Consider the following 20,980-nt stretch of genomic DNA (forward strand, 5'->3'; position numbering starts at 1 on the left):
CTATTTCCTAGCCTGTTGGGCCTGCTGAGGAAGGAGCATGTAGATCTTCTCTTTAATCCAATCTTTGTTATAAGGCTGGTAGGTCTGGGTATCAGCTGGGTACACAAGACAGCTGAGGTCTGCCAGATCATCAATAAAATCAAACAACTGGCTGATATCATATGTAATAGAAGGGCTATTGGGATTCATTCTCTTCAGATGTTCTTCATACATTTTACAAACGCCTTCCATGCATTCATTCACTGATTCATAGCCTAAGTTCTGCCTTCTGGCCTCTTGGTAGGCCGTACCAGTAAAACGGTGAGACATCACGCCCAAGCCCAACTTTTTCGCTGCAGCCGCCGCTGACACCACCGCCAAACAGGGGCTTAGCCTCGAAGCCGCCAACAGCCACCAGCCCCCCAATCAGGCATTTTTAGTTCCCTGCCTGACATCGTTGATTTGGGGAAAGAACATGGGGTTTTGAGTCAGAAAAACCTAAGTTTGAATCCCAGCCCTGCTAACTCAATAGCTAAATGATTTTGAAAAGTTTATCTCTTTGTCTGTTTCCTTTTCTAAAAACAGGAATTGTAATGTTCACCCAGCAAGGTTTACCCAGTAGTAACTCAGGAGAAAGTCGCTAGCATAACATCTGGCATGGTAAGCAATCAATAGAAGTTAGTTCTGTTTTTTTCTAAATCCTCAACTAAGGATATTTTTCTGTTTATCTTCAGACAGAGTGGGAGGGAGAGAGAGGGAGAGAAAGAGAGAAACATCAACTGGTTGCCTCCCGCAAGGCCCTGACCCCAACCAGGATCTGGTCCAACCGCAACTGAGGTACGTGCCCTTGACCAGAATTGAACCAGAGACTTTTTGGTCCAAGGGCCGACACTCTACTGCTGAACCAAACCAGCTGAAGTTAGTTCTATTTTGCTTCTTTTTTCTAGTTTAATAATTAAAAAATAAAGCAGAAATAAATTCAAGATTTATGGTTAGTATCATTGAAATATTTAAAGATGAAATTATATGACTAGGATTTGTATTAAAATAATCTGAGTAGGGAATGGAATTATAGATGGAACTATATTGACCATGAGTTGGTAATTGTCACATGAATGGGTGTATGGGTGTACATTTGTGTGTTTGAAATGATCCATAATAAAAAGTTTAAAAAATTATGCCATACATAAAAAAAAAATTCAGTGAACAAAGACTTTCTCAAGGTAATGAAGAACCAACTATTTGTTATATTGTACCTTTTTAAAGACGATGATTGAAAACAGTCACTATTGGTTTATGAATGGTGGTAGTTTTTTTCTTCAGCTACACAAAATGTGTAGTCACTAGTTCTTTGACTAAGAGGAAGGAATGTCAGGAGGGAAGCCTGAAAAAATCCTGGAGAGGTTTAAATGCTTTTGTCTGATTATCTGAGTCACTCCTCAGGGCGGAGGCTCTGTGGCATGGCTCCCGGCCAACATAATTGTTGGCTGGATAAAGAAAGCTGTTGGACCAAGAAACACGTTCATCAAAATGACCACTATGACACTGGAACAGTTTTATATACAGACATGTACTCTGTTGTCTCAGGATGATAATGGAGATGTACCAGTGCTTCCTTTTCTGAACCCTATTAATTTTCTATACCGAAAAAATTACAAAAATTCCAGAGTGACCACATGTGAATTACGTGCTCACAGGAACGTGGCTATTCTCTACAGCACTGAGATGTACAAGGAAAAAGTAGTATGACTTTTCTTGTGTTTAGTGATTGATGAAAGGCATGTCAATTATTGCAAAAAGCTAAAGATCTACTTTTTAAAAATTCTTGCAAATCTCACTGGGGTCAATTCTAGAGACTAATGTATTTGAGAAACGTTCCTGGAAAAGAAGAGCTGGTTTATCTGATATATTTCAACAATTGGCATTCATAATACAGAAATGTAGTTAGATGCAAGTGCTTAGTATTTCCATCAAGCTTGATGTTCTTCTTTTTTTTTTTAATTTTTTTTTTCCTTTATTGATTTTAGAGAGAGAGAGGAAGTGAGAGGGAGATAGAAACATCAATTGGCCACCTCCTGCATGTCCCCCACTGGGGATCGGGCCCACAACCTGGGCATGTGTCCTGACCGGGAACAGAACCAGTGACCTCTTGGTGCAGGGGTCTATGCTCAACCACTGAGCCACACCAGCCGGACCAAGCTTGATGTTCTTAATCATTAATTAAATGTTTTAAAAAATTTTAATACTCGCCCAAGGATATGTTTTTATTGATTTTTTTAGAGAGAGGAAGGGAGAGAGAGAGAAATATCGATGTGAGAGAGAAACATCAATCCATTCCTTCCACATGCACCCTGACCAGAGATCGAACCTGCAACCTAGGTATGTGCCTTGACCAGAAGCAAACCTGCAACCCTTTGGTGTACAGAACCATGCTCCAACCAAGTGAGCCAGGGCCGTCAAATATTTACTTTTAAGGAACAAAATTAGAAGTCAAGTGTCAATTCAGTAGAAATAAGGATTTTCATTTTCCTGTCCTGCATTTATAAAGTAATTGTTTATTTCTTAAAACGTTTCTCAGTGATGTTGGTATTCTTACCCGGTAAATTGATATTTAAGTAACTTTTCATTAAAGTCTCAATTCAAGAATTATTCAGCCCTGGCCAGTTTGGTTCAGTGGTTGGAGCGTCGGCCTGCGGACCAAGCAGTCCTAAGTTTGGTTCCCGCTAGGGGCACGTACCCCCCCAAAAAAATTATGATTATTCAACATTGACACCCACTTGTAGAATATTACTATGAAAGAGGTATAAGCAAAGACCTATGGGGGCACCCAAAGGATTGATTTAGTTCTAGTGGGGTTGGAGTATAGTAAGGAGGGGAGGAGGACAGGGAAGGAAGACATCTAGAAGGGAAGTAACAGCTATTTAAAATGTACTATTGTGCCCTGGCCAGTTTGGCTCAGCATTAGAGCATCAACCTGTTGTCCAGAGAGACCCAGGTTCGGTTCCCACAAAGGGCATGTATCTCTGTTGCAGTTTGTCCCTGGCCCTGGTCGGGTCGTGAGGGTGGCAACCATTCGATGTGTCCCTTTCACGTCGATGTTTCTCTCTCTCTCTTCCTCTCTCTCCTTCCCACTCTATCTGAACAAAAAATGGAAAAATATTCTCGGGTGAGGATAAAAAAATAAAATGTACTATTGTGGGTACCAAGTCCTTTTATATATTTATTTGTCTTACAGAACTGCTTGAAGTTGGCAGCAGTTCTGACTCAGACTGCCTAGATACCCATCCTGGCACCTAACAGCATTTACTACTACGAGGCCTTAGCCAAGATTGCATAGGACATAGTTATACTAAAAATTATTCATTTTTTTAAATCTGAAATTTAAATTTAACTGAGTATCCTTAATTTTATCTGACAACCCTACCACAGGGGATCAAATTGGTGAAAGCTTAGAAATTACCTAGAACAGTGCTGAGGCATATAAGTGTTCAATAAATGTTAGTCTTTATTTTTGAAATTATCCCATTTTATAAATGATGGAAAACTCAGGTTAAACGATTTGCATTTTCTTCCATTGATTAAAAAGTAGTCGATCTGGATTGTAAAGTGCTGCAGCTACTTTAGAAAAACAGTTCAGCAGTTCTCAACATGGTAAACAGAGAGTTACCATATGACCTGGCAACTAAATCCAGCCCACACTCTAGGGGAGCAGATTAAACCAGGCTGTGAATATGGGGAGGGGGGCACTGGGGGCCGCCTTGGAGGATGGCTGCCATAGCATGCAATGGTCATCTGTCTAAATCAGGAAGATACTTCACTATTCTGCTCTGAGGGGTTGCCCATCTCTTTTGAGAGGGAAAACAAAAGATTAATATATAAAAATTTGACAACTTCGAAGTCTTTTGAGTCACTGTAAAGGGGAACTAAATACTTATAGAATAACTTAAACATATTGCTATTGAAGAACTGTAACTCTTCTTTTAACTAATTCAAGTTGAGTATTTTAATTGTTGGCTCTCCTAGACTCCAGGACCTTCAGAGAAGGAAGCTGCCGCAAAACGCCATCATTCGTGGAACAGATGTGTCTATGTATCTACACGGGCTTTTTACTAGTTACATGTTTGAACTACCAAGTGAATGTTAATTTTTGTGCATAGAGACTCATGTGAACTTATTAACTATAAGGGTATGTTATTGTTTCAGAATATGTAATGTGAGCATGCCATGTATATCAATTTGGAATTTTTTTCTGCAGCGAAAAAACAACAAACAACAAGATAGGCATCTGGAGCCTAAACAATTAGGCCTGATTGCTGATTGTCTCACATAGTTTAATTGCAGAGGTAGGCAGTCCTGGTGTGGTGTGGCCTCGTGATGTAATCAAGGACCCAGCAATCGGAGTTTGACCACGCTGTGTGCTGACTTGTTGATCTGAGATCCTGTGGTGGCTGCTGCAGCTCTGTGTACCTGCACCTACTTTTTATTTGTTTAGCCAGGGGAGAGGGCAGACGCAGTCCCCCACTACCACACCTTATGCAGGCGAGTTTCCCACTTTGGGGAAATTGCAGGGGTCAGTACATCCGGAGTGCAATGGATGAGCCTTCACCTGGGAAAACCGCCTTGGTGATCATGGTATCTCCCCTGCCTGGTAAGTACCCTGCACCCCTTTTAAGGCAGGAAGGAGAAGGGGCAGCACCAGGACCGTGTCAATGGCCTCTTCTAGTTCCAAAGGAGGCTCAGAAAAAAAGCACCAAAACTTTGCAGCGTCTCTAGTGGAAGAGGACAAGGATGAAAGGGCTCGGGAACGAGTTATGAGTTAGCTCTATCAAAATGAATCACGGTCAAAACGTTGAGAAATACGGCTTTACATGTCAACAGGATTTGGGCAAGCTGAGAGGCGAAATGACGGCTTAGGAGTACAACATGAAGCAAGGAGGGAATGAACACTGTGGGTTGGTTCACAGGCATTGAGGAGCCTAGTCCTATTAGATGGAGAATAATGTTGAGAAATGATAGAAATTGAGTGTGGGGCTTAGCTTGGCTTAGAAATTAATAGGCCCTGGCCAGTTTGGCTCAGCAGTTAGAACATTGGCCTGCAGTCCTGGGTTCAGTTCAGGCCAAGGGCACGTACCTCAGTTGCAGTTCATCCCCGGCCGCGGTTGGGGTCATGGGGGTGGCAACCAATCGATGTGTCTCTCACATTTTTTAAAAATTTAATTTAATTTAATTTAATTTTTGGTATGTGCCCCTAGCGGGAACTGAACCCAGGACTCTCTCGTCCGCAAGCCAACGCTCCAACTGCTGAGCCAAACCGGCCAGGGTATCTTTCACATTAATGTTTCTCTCTCTCCCTCCCACTCTGTCTGAAGATAAATATAAAAATATCCTCAGGCGAGGATTTAAAAAAAGAAAAAGAAATATTTCTTTAATAGGGCATCGCTACAGGGTTTTGAGCAGGGAAATAATATATTAAAAAAGGGACGAGAAACCTCTCTCTCTCAAATCAATAAAGAAAAAAAATAAAGAGGGATGAGAAATATTTGGCTGTATGAATTACAAGGAGGTGAGCTAGGAGATCAGGAAACTACTGTGATAATGCAGTTGTGAAATACCAGCTATTAAGGTTGAACCATATGTAATTCCAATATTCAACCATTTTTTTCTTTTTTAATCCTCACCTGAGGATATTTTTTCCATTTATCTTTGGATAGAGTAGGAGGGAGGAGGGGAGAGAGATAGAGAGAAACATTGATGTGAGAGAGACACATCGACTGGCTGTCTTCCACACAACCCTCACCAGGGCCGGGGACCAATCCACAACTGAGGTACATGCCTTTCACTAGAATCAAACCTGTAATTCTTTGGTCCATGGGCCGACACTCTTTTTTTTTTTTTTTATCCTCACCCGAGGACATTTTTCTATTTTTTGTTCAGATAGAGGGGGGGGGGCGGGCATCGATGTCAAAGGGACACGTCGAGTGGCTTCCACCAGCACGACCAACCAGGGCCAGGGACAAACTGCAACCGAGGTACGTGCCCTTAGCGGGAACCGAACCCAGGTCTCTCTGGACCGCAGGCCGATGCTCTAACCGCTGAGCCAAACCAGCCAGGGGCTGGGCCGACACTCTTAACTACTGAGCCAAACTGGCCAGGGATGTTCAACTATTAAAATTTTTTTTTTCTTTATTGATGAGAGAGAGGAAGGGAGAGGGAAAAAGAGAAACATCAATGAAAGAGAACATCAACTGGCTGCCTCCTGCATGCCCCCCACTGGGGATCAGGCCCAAAACCTGGGCATGTGCCCTGACCAGGAATTGAACTGGTGACCTCTTGGTGCATGGATTGACACTCAACCACTGAGCCACACCAACCAGGTATGCTCAACCATTTTTTTGACCTACAATATTATTAGATTCATTCATGGTTGAGGTGATGGTAGGATTTCCAAATGAAGAAGTCTAGTAAATAAATGAAGATCAAAGACATAGACTTTCTGAGAGTAGAATATTGGAGAAAAATTTAAATATCTAGATAAAAGTAGATACTGCCTGGCTGGTTGGCTCAGTGGTTGAGTGTTGACCCATGCACCAAGAGGTCACCATTTTTATTCCCAGTCAAGGCACATGCCGAGGTTGTGGTCCAATTCCCAGTGGGGGGCATGCAGGAGGTGGCCAATCGATGTCTCTCTCTCTATCTCCCTCTCCCTTCCTCTCTCTCTCAAAATTAATAAAGAAAAAAAAAGATAAAAGTAGATACTTTTCATTCATATTTCCTGGATGATTTTATTAACTTTTCTACACTGAAGCTGTCACTTGCTGATGGTTTAACCCCTACAATTGATTCTAAACTCCACCCTCATAATCATATTCAGCTACTCACATGACATCTGCCCTCAGATATCCCAATAGATTCTTCCATCTCACCATGTCAAAATAGATATCATTTTCCTTCCTTCCCTTTGCCTCATCTGTCTCATACTTGCCTCCTATTTTTTGTCTCATTTAGCAATATCAACATCCAACTTAACTTTGATTGATCCCTCTCCTTACCCCCTACATCCTTTGCTCATCAATCTGATCAATTCTGCCTCTTGAATCCATCCTTCCTCTCCATCTCCCACTGCCACTTAGTTTAGGCTCCCATCACTTCTCACTGGTTTACTGAAATAACTTTTACCGGCTTAGGTCTCAGCAGGGAAACATCCAAACTGCTCCCAAAGGGATCATTTTAAAATATAAATTTGATCTTGTCTCTTCTTGCTTAGCTCCTTCTAATAGCTTCTAATAGCTTTCAATACATAATGAATAGCCCTGGCTGGTTTGGCCCAGCGGTTAGAGCATCGGTCTGCGGTCCAGAGACGCCTGGGTTCGGTTCCCGCTAAGGGCATGTACTGCAGTTGCAGTTTGTCCCTGGCCCTGGTTGGTCATGCGGGAGGCAGCCACTCGATGTGTCCCTTTCACGTCGATGTTTCTCTCTCTCTCTCTCTCTCTCTCTCTCTCTCTCTCTCTCTCTCTCTCTCCCTTTCTCCCTCCCTCCCTCCCTCCCACTGTATCTGAACCAAAAATGGAAAAATATCCTCTGGTGAGGATAAAAAAACAACAACACCATAATGAATAAAATACAAATTTATTACCAGAAGAACTCTCCACCTTATTTTCATCCTGAGTTCCTTGCACTTCCTTGAGCTCATCTAAGTTCCTCCACACCAAATTTGTCCTTTTCCAAACATACTATGCTGTCATAATTCCATGCCTTTATTGTTCCCTTAGCCTGAAACTGTTATGTCCACCTTTGAACTGTTGGGTCATCATTTAGCAATATCTCCTATGAAGATTCCTCAGATGTCAGTTGTACCTTTTTTTTTCTGCTCGCATGGTAAATTACTCATTAACCTTTGAAGAGCCTTTATCACATTATACTGTTGATATTCAAGTATTTTTCTTGGCTTCATGGACAGTGTGTTCTTGGTGTGTCCTGGTGTCTAGTACAGTGCCTGGTTCACAGTTGGTGCTCAACATATATTTGTGAACTGCATTGCCATTAATGTGGTTACGTTGTCCCCAGAAGTAAGCATAGGGCAGGGGAGAAAGGACTGACCCAAGGGAATGCTCATAGTTAGAGGATGGAGGAAAAAAACAACAGAGGACCAATCAATAGATTAGGCAAGGATCACTCATTTGCCATGTTACAGAATACTGTACTGGGTGTAAGGACGTAAGCTGATATGTTAAGCTAATGATATATTTGTTGGTTTAGCTCTGTCTCTTGTTTACATCCAGTCCAGATATCTAAAGCAGAACTTTTCCCTGTTACTTTGATTTGTAGTTTCAAAACAAGGATTGTCATATTTTCTTAAAGGAACTCAACCTATAGGTTTTATACTGAAGTACAAGTTCATTTTAATTTGGTGAGGAGATATCCAAAGGGAAAATGTCTAAATCTAAAAATCCTTTCTTAGGGCTAAGTTCCTTCCTAGGCCCTCACCAAGTTGACACAGCCCCTTTGTCATGTTTGTCATACACACTTTCTGGGAATGTTATGACCCATGCTCAGCATTGGTCACCTGACTGTATTCAACCCTCTGAGAGTGAAAGTGAGTACCAGTCTGGTCTTATACTCACCAACCACTGAAGTGACATTGTCACTGAAAATCTAACTACAGGCAATATGAACACTTATGCTTCATTCATTTCCAGTTGTTTATAACCAAGTACTTATACTCCACTACATGTAAAACAAATTTGATTTTTCTTCTGTGATTTGGGTTCATCAACCCAAACATGCATACTACAGTACCACCTACACAGAGTATTTACATTAGTCTTCCCATTCTACCTGTTATTTAGGTGGCTACGATGATAATATATTGTTTTTTATGTTTCATTTTTTTCTTACTGGCGTTGACTCCTAGGACTATAAATTCTGTTTCTCTTGGGTTTGTGTTATATATGTTCATTTTTTTTTCCTAATCCAATTTTCAAGTCATAGCCTCACTGAACTTCTTCTCCTTCCATTAGCCTATCTTACTTCCAACATCTGCTCTTGAACAAATCTCAAGTTGCACCCTGGCCGGTTTGGCTCAGCCTGTGGTCCAGAGAGACCAGGGTTCAGTTCCCGCTAAGGGCACGGACCTCGGTTGCAGTTTGTCCCCGGCCCCGGTTGAGTCATGCAGGAGGCAGCCACTCGATGTGTCCCTTTTGTGTCGATGTTTCTCTCTCTTCCTCTCTCTCCCTCCCACACTATCTGAACAAAAAAATGGAAAAATGTCCTCAGGTGAGGATTAAAAAAAAACAAAAAACCTCAAGCTGCTCACAATAGTGGAAATAGCCTATGTGTCCATCAATATGAAAGTAGGTAAATATACTGTGGTATAGCAGAATGCAGCTCAGCAATAAAAATTATCAAATTACTGATTCAATGAAACAACATGGATAAATCTCAAAAATATTACACTGAGCAAAATAAACCTTATCCACAAGAGTACATTCTTTATAATTCCATGTATATGAATTTCTATAACAAGCAAAACTGATCTGTGTTGGAAAGAAATCAGAAGAGTGACCGCTTCTAAGGGCTTGGAATGAACTGGGAAGGGGCATGAGGAGCTTCAGGGGTAATGGTAATATTCGATATTTTGATAGGAATTTGGGTTACACAGGTGTATGCATTTGTTAAAACAGTAAATATATTGCCCTGGCCAGTTTGGCTCAGCGGTTAGAGCGTCGGCCTGCGGTACAGAGAGACCCGGGTTCAGTTCCCGCTAAGGGCATGTACCTCGGTTGCAGTTTGTCCCCAGCCCTGGTTGGTTGTGTGGGTGGCAGCCACTCGATGTGTCCCTTTCACCTCGATGTTTCTCTCTCTCTCTCTTCCTCTCTCTCCCTCCCACTCTATCTGAACAAAAAATAGAAAAATGTCCTCGGGTGAGGATTAAATAAATATATAAAAGAGTAAATATATGCATTTGCCCAAACTGAAAACATTAAAGTGTGTGGTCGTTGTGTATAAATTTTACATAAAGACTATAAATAAACAAATATTGAATTCTAGTTAATAGGCAAAAAGTATGTAACAGAAAGTGTATTCATGTCTGTGATTTTCTTTGAAATGCATCAAAAATTACAATGGATTGATGATGGAGGAATGGATAAAGTATAATAAAATGGAAAGGGCTGAATCAAGGCGGTAGGTACATAGGTCTTCATCAGAAAAATTGTTTCAACTGTGATGTTTACATTTTTTCATAATAGGATTTTTTGGGGAAATGTCTTAGACTTTCTTTAACTTGCTTTGGCTGGATGTATCCTTTACTAATAATATCTCAAATAAATGTTCAATTGTTTCCTCACAGGGGAAACTTATGTCACATTTCTCCCAGTTTATCTAATGTCTAATTTAAATAATTTCACAGATTTAATGGTCTTCAGTCTAGATATAACTCACTTTGAAAGTCAGGTTAATGGTGATATACTTTGATACATTTTGCCTGGATGTACTGTGTTCATGGCGGGATATCCCCAGGATATTGCATGTAGCAGCAGATGTGTGTCACACACAGGATTCAGGATTTTACATCTCTCTCATGATCTCAAAATAAACACAGCTTTAGCAACTTTTAAAAGAGATTGAGAAAAGTTCCTGTTATGTTAGCAGAAGACCTGGTAAATCAATAATACTGGTGTCCACACCCATCTCACCATCCAGCTTGCCTTCTTTTCACTTAACTAGCTTGAAATCCAATAGTCTAATAGAACAAGGGTGTGGGCAGTGGAATATCTTTATCCCAGAAAAGGCCAAGTTAAGCCAGGATCATTCTAGTTTGCTCCCTATCCAACGTTTTGTGTTGATTTAGCACATAATGATGCCAAAGTCGGCAAACAGGAAGAGCGGTCCTTTGGGATGGCTGGGGTGCCTATCGATTGGGTCTGGGAGGAAATGGGGGTGGGGTGGAGAAGAGAAACCGGCTGATAAGATGGTATAAGGCAAACTCTTCCCTAAACAAAATTTATAATTTTTAAATTGATTTTCAAGAGAGAGAGGAAGTGGGAAGAGAGTTTTGCTTACATCCCTACCAGAGTTTTATTTTTTTCTTTTTTATTCACTTTTTTGCCTGAGTTCTGTCAGCTTATGTTTCATTTTTTGTTATCTCACCCTCCCTTCTTTGAGTTGTTTCTTTGTTTCATGCTTGTTTTCTAGAAACAATTACTTTATTACATTTCTTTAAAATTTAAGGCCAATGGTGACTTTTCATCTGCATTTGTTTTTCTGTTTCTCCTTATACCTTTGTCAGTTCCTTTTTCATTCCTCATCTTTGAATGAGGAGAAGTTTTTTCCTAGATCCTCTATTTCGTTACAGGAGGTTTGTGTTGGAAGGGGGCCAAGGACACCTTCTGCATCAGTGAGAATTTTTCTTTTGACACTGGGTTTTGCATGTGAGATAGTTTAGCCTTTTCTTCTCCCCAGCCAATGAAGATAGGCAGCTGCAGAGCTGTTCACAGTGTAGTCTCTTGTCTCTCCGCATGAATATATGACTTCACATGTTTGTGAAATTCTAGTTTAGTCTCACTTCCTCTGCTATGCAAAACCAAACTAGATCCAGGGAAACTCATGTGACCAGCCTGCCCATCTGAATTAGACGGTGAAGGCTGCTGTAACAGTAACACAGACTAGCTGGATAAAAACAACAGAAATATATTATCTCACAGTTCTGGGAGCTCTAAGTTTGAAATCAAGGTATTGATAGGGTTGGTTCCTTCTAGAGCAGCGGTTCTCAACCTGTGGGTCGCAACCCCTTTGTGGGTCCAATGACCCTTTCACAGGGATCGCCTAAGACCATCGGAAAACATATTTCTGATGGTCTCAGGAACCGAGACACCCACTCCTCTATCCGTCTCCAGGCGGGTCCGCCCACATGCAGATACGCCCACATGCAACATGAGGAACTGTATTAAAGGGTCACGGCATAAGGAAGGTTGAGAACCACTTTAGAGACTCTGAAGCGGAATCTGTTCCATGCCCCCCTCCTCGTCCCTGGTGGCTGCTGGCAACCCTGGTGTTTCTTGGCCAGTAAATGTATCACTCCAATCTCTGCCCCATCTTCACATGGTGTCCTCCGCTCTGTGTCTTTGTGTCTAAACGTCTGCCTTCTTATACAGACACCAGTCATTGCATAAGGGCCCACCCTAATCCAGCATGACCTCATCTAACCTTGATTATAGCTGTAAACTCTATTTCCAAATAAGATCATATTTACAGATACCAGGGGTTAGACTTCAACATGTCTTTTGTGTGGGACACAATTCAACCCATGCACCTTATTCCCAGTGTTGTACGAACAGAGCCACTGAAAATTTTACCTTAGTATATGAATCTTATTGGTTGAACTGTTAAGCTCTTTCTGAGATATATAGTCTTGGGTACCCTCACTCAGCTTCCTTTCATGCCTTTTCTCAAACTCCACTGCTTTTGGTACCCTTCCACCTATTTTGTGGTTAGGAGACTCACCTGTGTACAATTGTTTTTACTGAAGAAGGAATTTGTAGTCTTGTCTCTTGCTTCCCTTTTTGGTGTTGGGTGGTTTCTGAGAGATGTCAGAAATGCCAATATTATGTGACATCTTCAAACTGAAAATGCTGTGGATCTGTCTTATTCTTTAGGGGTCACTGGTACATTGAATTGAACAAGAAAGGAATGTACATGATTTTCAGTGACTGATTGGTTTATCGATTTATTCATCCTGTTTATTGACATGTGGGGCACAGGACTGAGCGGTACTTCTTCGTCAGCTCTGTGACCAGGTCAGTCAGGAACTTACTCCACGGCCCCTGCAGCTCCACCGTGAACTCGTCCTGTAGGTGGGAGGCCAGAACCACTTGGAAACACTGGCTCAGCAGTGGGAAGTTCGCGGGGTCCATGGGTAGCACATGCGCGTGCAGGTCCGCAAGCAGGCCCAGGTGCTGCACGGCCGCGCCCACCGCCCGTAGCGCCCTGTCCTGGCACAGCAGGTGCACCTCGTCAGGGCAGGCGCCCAGGTGCGTGAGGCAGAGCTTGGTGCGGGGCGGGGTACGCGGTGCAGAGCCTGAGGAGCAGCTCTGCCCCAAGGGGCGCTTCGTGTCCTGCCATCAGGTCTCAGACCTGCGCCACGTGGGCGCGCTCCTGAGCGTCGAGCATGGTGCTGGCGTGAGGTGCTTTTGTTCAGTGCTTATTTAAGAAAAATAGCCGTCTAGTGTCCTCGTTTCAGCCTAGCAGGCCAGTTTACCAATACTGTCTCCCAGGTAAAAACTAATAGAATTTACTTATATGGAGACTTAAATTCTTATATAAGTATTATATTGAGCTGATATGCAACTGTAATTGTGTTTTTACATGTCTATAGCAATTAGTGTCATACTTCTTTAATTATGATACTTAAGATGTTAATATTTATTTTTCTCAGTATATGACAGGTCTGTTTGTGCCGTATTCTTTATAACTGTGTAATGTTGAAAACAATTTTTTTTATCCTCACCCTAGGATATTTTTACATTTATCTCCAGATAGAGCAGGAGGGGGGAAGGAGGGAGGGAGGGAGGGAGAGAGAGAGAGAGAGAGAGAGAGAGAGAGAGATCGATGTGAAAGAAACACATCGACTGATTGTCACTCTCATGACCCCAACCGGGGCTGGGGACGAACCACAACCAAGGTACATGCCCTTGACTGGAATCGAACCCGGGGCTCTCTGGTCCACGGGCTGACGCTCTAACTGCTGAGCCAAACCAGCGAGGGCTTCAAAACAATTTTAAGGTTTAAATTATTTTTGCTCTAGTTGAATCTTTCTAAACATTTTAAGAAATCTAAAACTACTCTGTCAATTAAGGAGTTCATTTCTGGGAATAACCATCACTTCTTATATATAGAATACTTAAAATATTCCTAGCCCCAAAATATTCCTGGAATCTGCTGATTTATTGAGACTTATTCTTGTAATGCTTTGTACTATAGTCTGCTAAATACTTGATTCTATTAAATGCTAATAACAGGCGTGACTTTTCAAGTCTCCAAGCTTGTCAATTTTGAGTTATTACCACTTCATCGTCAATGTGATTCTTCTGAATGGCAGAGTCAGCAGTTACATACTGCTAAGCAATAGACGCACTCAGCATACAGAACGGCTCAGAATTACTGAACGCACGAGGCAGCTTCTTTTAACCACTTCTTTGCTCAGGACTATGAGAGGTAAAATGTAGTTTCATAAATGATGTGCGCCAGGGTGGGCATTTGGGGAAAACATTTGTCCGCATTTTGAATAACAACATTCCTGAGCTACTATTAACCTAATTACGTGAACACCAGTGTGGATAGTGTTTATGAATGTGGGCTTGGAGCCTGACTGCCTAGATTCAGATCTCAGCTCTACAGACTATTTGAGCTTGGACAAGTTTCTTCACCCTTCTGCACCTCAGTTTCTTCATCTATAAAATGAGGGTTGGTGTTGGATTAAATGGGTTAATGTATGTAAAGCACTCTGGACTGTGCCTGTTCCACCTTAACCACATATGAGTGTTAGCGATCATGACAAGTACTAATTATTTTCTTCATTTACTCCCTGGACCTGCAGCCAAACCAGTAGAGTAGCAACTACTGACTAACGACACTGAGAATTGCTAGCCAAGTGATGAGGTGTTCAGAAGCCATTGTTGGAACAAGTCACTGACGGGAGAAGTTGTGTGGAAAGGACCTCACTTCAACATCTGCTAGACAAGAAGTTGCATTCAAGAAAAAAAGCACCTTAAGTCTCCAAGAACAGTGTCTGGCACATGGGTGCCCTATAACTGTCAGTGGAAGCTGAATGGTTGATAGCACTATTTCAGAGTGAGAATGTTTAAAACCCTCGCTCCAACTACAGAGCAGGAAGGGTGAGGTTCTGAACAGCAAGGAATGGATCGTTCCTAATAGGAAGAAATCAGCTTGTAACTCTGCAAGCAAATAAAAATTGCTGGCCCAGAAAATAAGCATCTGGAAAAAAAATGAACAAGATTAAGTAATAAGATTAAGTTAGTGTATCTGGTCTGTGAATATTTTAACTCTTGTGAGTAAAAATTTTCCCTTCTTTTTCAGGAAGGACTTACACATTTTTCACACTTAAAGGTTCTGGGCAAGGTGTTTGGTTTCCATTTCTGTCTGTGTGGAAAAGGCTGAGGTATGGCAGTCACAATCATCACCCCCTGTATATCCCCAACCTCTCTCTCAGATCTCAACTTGCTATTTATTCCTTGTGAGCTACTTCAGTTTTCTTATGGGAAGACAAAGACCTGTAAAGCTATACTGGTGCAGGTAACAGGAGGACTGAGGATCAGATGGAAAATAAGAGCCCCGTTTAATAGGTACCGTGGCGCTATGAAAAGAACAAAGGTTTTGGGGTTACAGACTGAGCTTGCAATCAGGCTCTGGGACCAACCAGCTGGGTGATTTTAGGCAAGTTAACCCCTTTCAACTACACTTTCCCTATCTGGGAAATGGGGTTAATAACCCCTTCTGAGGCTGTTGTAAGGGTTAAAGATAATCTATGTAAAATGCTAGGTACAAAGTAGGCCCTCAACTAATAGCATTTTTTCTCTGTTTTTTTTTTTTTTTTTATCCTCACCTGAGGACATTTTTCCATTTTTTGTTCAGATAGAGTGGGAGGGAGAGAGAGGAAGAGAGAGAGAGAGAGAAACATCAACATGAAAGGCACACATCGAGTGGCTGCCACCCGCACAACCCAACCAGGGCTGGGGACAAATTGCAACCGAGGTACGTGCCCTTAGCAGGAACCGAACCCGGGTCTCTCCGAACCGCAGGCCAACGCTCTAACCGCTGTGCAAAACTGCCCAGGGCTTTTCTCAGTTTTAACTGAAGACAGAAGCACCTGACCTGATTCTGTTTAAGCCAGCTTGGTGTTTCCTGTCTCCAGCCGTGAGGTGAAAAGTAGCAATAAGTTTGCATGTATACATCAAGGTTCTATTCAGGGTCTCTCTGCATAAGAGAATAATTAAGGATATAAATTTTTAGAAAATCATCTGTTATATCAAATGATCAGAACAATGTGGCCACTTGCTTACAATGAAACAAATGAGTTAGTGGTAAAAAGTAAGATTTAGACTCTAAGGGCGGAAACTATCTTCTTTAGGATTCCCGGAAACAGCTGCTCTGGTGTGGTGTACACAGGAAGTGCTGAAAGATGCTTATTTTACTAAAGTGCACATTATACATATTTATACACATACATTCTTATTGCTCATTTCTGTACCTTTGAGAATGAATCTTAAAAGAAAAACATGTAGTGAAGCAAAGCTTTTGCTAGGATTGTCAAGGTTAGGATTGATTGATTCAGCCTTCGTCATTGTCAACAACTCCTAGTGCCGTACAAAACAAGCAAAACTGAATAGGCAAAAATATGTGAAGGAAGTAAGCAACAACGTGAAATGCAGTTCTATCAGTGCCTGAATTCCAGGCACTTTTTTTCTACTTATTTTAATTTTCTTTAGTAAATGTATTACTTTTATACTTTTAAACTCTGATTTTTTTTTCCCCTTTAATCATGGATATCTAAGCATGTGTGTGTCTTCCCCACTCCACCCCAATACACACACACCCTTTTATAGATTCATTCTTGACTAGCCTGAAGCTAAACTAAAACATTAAATATAGGACTGAAGGACTGAATGAAAGGGTCCTTGTTTCATTGTTCTTTTGGAATTTAAGTACTGATGTGTCAGAGGTTTGGTTCTTATATATAGAAGCTGACCTTACAACCCATCGTTTTGACCACAGTCTTTTTTTTTTTTTTTTTTTTGGTACTTGCCGGTAGTGGGAACCGAGCCCGGGACTCTGGTCCGCAGGCTGATGCTCCAATCACTGAACCAAACCGGCCAGGGCCTGACCACAGTCTTGAATTTTGATATTTGTAAGGATACCAGAAAATATGTGAAAATATTATCCTACAACAGATTTGAATTTTAAAAACCAAAGTTATATGAGCATGCAATATACACAGTTTTTGTATTGGTTATCTATGGCTGCATAACATATTACCCTAAAATTCAATAGCATAAAACAATGACAGACATTTATTATCTCATAGTCTGTGGGCCAAGAGTTTGGGACAAGCTTAGCTGGGTGGTTTTGGGTCCTTCAAGGTCTTTCATGAGGTTGTAGTCAAGACACTGTTATTTTGAAGCTACAGACATCTGAAGGCTTGACCGGGGCTGGAGGAGCCACTTTCAATGGTCTCATGGTTGGTAAGCTGGTGCTGGATGTTGGCAGAAGGCCTTAGTTTCTCACCACATAGGCTTCTCCAAGGGTTGCTTATATGTCTTCATGGCATGACAACTGGCCTACCTCAGATCATCTGATCCATGAGAGAGAAGGAAGCTGCAGTACTGTTTATTGTTTTTAAAGTAGGCTGCCTTGCCTGGGCCAGTGTGGCTCAGTGGTTGAACATTGACCCATGCACCAAGAGGTTGCAGGTTCAATTCCTGGTCAGGGCACATGCCTAGGTAGTGGGCCCGATCCCCAGTTGGGGGCATGCAGGAGGCAGCCAATCGAAATTTCTCTCTCACATTGATGTTTCTATCTCTCTCTCCCTTCCTCTCTCTCTAAAAATCAATAAAAACACATTAAAAAATAATAAAGTATGCTGCCTTTCACTATTTACTATTATTTATTATTATTATTTTAATTCTCACCCGAGAATATGCTTATTGATTTTTAAATATTTATTTATTTATTTTTATCCTCACCCGAGGACATTTTTGCATTTATCTTCAGATAGAGCAGGAGGGAGAGAGGGAGGAAGAGAGAGGAAGAGAGAAACGTCAATTTGAGAGAGAGAAGAGACATCGAGTGGTTGCCACCCACATGACCCCAACTAGGACTAGGGACAAACTGCAACCGAGGTACGTGCCCTTAATGGGAACTGAATCCAGAACTCTCTGGTCCATGGGCCAATGCTCTAACCGCTGAGCAAGACCGGCCAGGGCTATGCTTATTGGTTTTTATTTTTTATTTTATTTATTTATTTTTTGGTACATGTCCCTAGCGGGAACCAAACCCAGGACACGCTAGTCCGCAGGCTGACGCTCCAACCGCTGAGCCAAACCGGCCAGGGCTGCTTATTGAATTTTAGAGAGAGGGTAAGGGGGAGAGAGAGAAACATACCTAGTTTGTGACCTGACCAGGAACCCCATACCTCTGGTGTAGGGGACTACACTCCAAACAACTGAGCCCCACGCCAGGGTGGAAGCTGCAGCATCCTTTATAACTTAGTCTCAGAAATCACAGTCCATCATTTCCACAACATCCTGTTGTTTACACAAGTAGGGCCTATTTATATGGTAAGGGACTTTTCAATGGTGTGAATACCACCCAGCGAGGATCATCAGGGTCAGTGTGGAGGCTGACTACCAGAATTCTACAAAATGTGTTACAGAAAAAAATTCCTTTTACACTGTGGAGTCGAGATGGGAGTATGGATGTGTGTGGGGAGATTTCTTTCTCTCCTGAGATAATCTTTTAGTCAATTTTTAGTCAATTCTTTTGCTATGATTACTTTGCATATAAATTTTCTCTCTTCCACTTTTTCTCGCTGCTTGTCCCCCTCAGTATCCTTTTTCTAAAGTGCTCTCCCCACTCCTTTTATTCACATTCTCGTCTGCTTGGACCATTGGGAAAATACCAGTATGGGGTGCTGATGAAGGCACTGAAGTGTCTTTCCCCGAGTAAAACATTTAAGTTTCTGGGAATGATTTTCCTGGAATGATATCTACAACAAAATATTTACAAATTGGACAGTGTTTAAAATAAGGATGTACTGCTCTGGGTGGTGTGGATCAGTTGGTTGGAGTGTTGTTCTATGTACCGAAGGGTCGCGGGTTTGATTCTGGTTAGGGCACATACCCAGGTTGTGCGTTCGATCCCTGGCTGGGGTGCATGAGGGAGGCAACCTATTGATGTTTCTCTCTCACATCAATGTTTCTCTCTCTCTCCTTCTCCCTTCCTCTTTCTCTCTCTAATTAATAAGAACATTCTTGGGTGAGGATAAAAAAATAAAATAAGGATGTACAATTGGTTCAGCACAGAAAGAAATAGAATTCATTATCTATTCAATAAAGGTATCTGGGCATCAAGCGCTAATGTGACACATTAGGAAGTTAGCTTTATTAGACGTGATTTCTGGCCTCAAAACTACCACCTAGGGAAGTGCCAAGATGAATTTAGATGTTTGTAAAGACAGTTTGATGATTGCATATTCATAAAAAAAATACCTTGCCCTGGCTGGTGTGGCTCAGTGGTTAGAGCATCGGCCTGTGGTCCAGAGAGACCTGGATTTGGTTCCCACTAAGGGCATGTACCTCGATTGCAGTTTGTCCCTGGCCCTGGTTGGGGTCATGTGGGTGGCAGCCAGTCAATGTATCTCTCACATCAGTGTTTCTCTCTCTCTCTTCCTTTCTCTCTCCCTCTCGTTCTACCTGAAGATGAGTGCAAAAATGCCCTCGAGTGAGGATAAAAAAAAAAAATTGCCTCAGTAATCCCCATGTTAGCTCTTTCATAGATTCACAGTTTGCCAACTCTACAGGGCTACATGCTGCCCCCAGTGCCCTCGAGGACCCACTTCATGTGCTGATGTTGTCCTTCGAGTCCACAGGAGGCCTCCCTGCCCAGAGGGCTGTCTGAGAATCAGACAATGAAGAGCCTTGGGAAAGCTGGGCTCTGGGCACATTTAGGGTTCCCGTGTCATCTTTTAGCAAATTTTTAAGCTTTTCTAACTCTATCCGTTATCTATGGGTGTTTTCTGGATCAGCCTCTACCTCATAGTCACATCTAAGTTTTTATTCATTTAGAATTGCTGTGAACCAGGAAGGGAAATAACCAAGAATGAACTAAAAGGGGTTCTCCAGAAAGTAACATTGCAGTAAGGAATCTGATCATAAATTCCTAACTGGGCTGGTCATGGTGGGTAGTCATGCCCCAGGCATATAACTTCTTTAGTAAAAGGTTTATCTTTGCCTTTAGCAAGCCCTGTCCATTGTTTCTGGTCTAGGCTAACACATCTTTGAAATGCCTCTTTCAGGACCCTCCTTCTAAAGTGAAAGCATGACCAGCCTCAAGAGAGCACATAAACTTAACTATTTTGTAATCCAATCCGCCTTGCTTTCTCCCACCTTCCTGCAATCTTCCTTGCATCCCCGCCTTAATTCCAAATGCATAAAAGAAGCTGCAAACTGCCATTTGTTGGAAGCATTTTTCTCAGCCTGTTGAGATCTTGCTTCCAGGTATATCCTCTGTTTGATGCAAATAATTTTTATAAAAATTCTCTACAGGTTTGGACATGGTTATGTTGACACAAGCATATTTCATTTATGTCTACAAATGGATATAGTACTACCACTGAAATGAATGCTTTAATGCTGCTCAGGCAGTATTACATGAATACAGCCTCTGTGGACCACCTGGGCTCAGGCTGCAAGTTGGAGGGAGCCCAGTGCTGGGTAGGTCACAGTAGAAGAGTTGTGAGTTAACTCAGGTAAAACACTGACCTGTGCCCTGGCCGGTTTGGCTCGGTGCTTAGAGCATCGGCCCGCAGACCAGAGAGTCCTGGGTTTGGTTCCCACTAAGGGCACATACCTTGGTTGCAGTTTGTCCCCAGCCTCGGTTGGGGTCGTGTGGGTGGCAACCACTCAAGGTGTCTCTGTCACATCAATGTTTCTCTCTCTCTCTCTTCCTCCCCCTCTCCCTCCCACTCGATCTGAAGATAAGTGCAAAAATGTCCTCCGGGTGAGGATAAAACAAAAAACAAAAAACAACACTGACCTGCTAGTCCTAAATTACTTGTGCAGAGCAACTCCAAAGGAAGCCTTGGGGCACTCCAGGAAGGCAAATGCCTGAGACTTGTGTGTGGTGGGCACGTGGGTGGAGAGAGGCCTTTGGGTTAGGACTGTTCAGTGACTTCAGCTTGTCAGCTGATGACCTTGAGCAGTTTATTTGC

At 42.1% G+C, this 20,980-nt stretch overlaps 1 non-coding gene and 2 pseudogenes across 1 annotated transcript; all 3 read right to left on the reverse strand.

The window, feature by feature from the left end:
• LOC118623306 lies at positions 1–305 on the reverse strand (annotated as a pseudogene).
• Positions 306–4,472: 4,167 nt separating this feature from the next.
• On the reverse strand, positions 4,473–4,635 carry LOC118622349. Its single transcript, XR_004958052.1, has one exon. It is a non-coding gene; the product is annotated as a U1 spliceosomal RNA (small nuclear RNA).
• An 8,081-nt stretch (positions 4,636–12,716) lies between these two features.
• Positions 12,717–13,146, reverse strand: LOC118623315 (annotated as a pseudogene).
• Positions 13,147–20,980: the final 7,834 nt, after the last annotated feature.

Source organism: Molossus molossus, unplaced genomic scaffold, assembly GCF_014108415.1.
Source record: "Molossus molossus isolate mMolMol1 unplaced genomic scaffold, mMolMol1.p scaffold_m16_p_1, whole genome shotgun sequence".
NCBI lineage: Eukaryota > Metazoa > Chordata > Mammalia > Chiroptera > Molossidae > Molossus > Molossus molossus.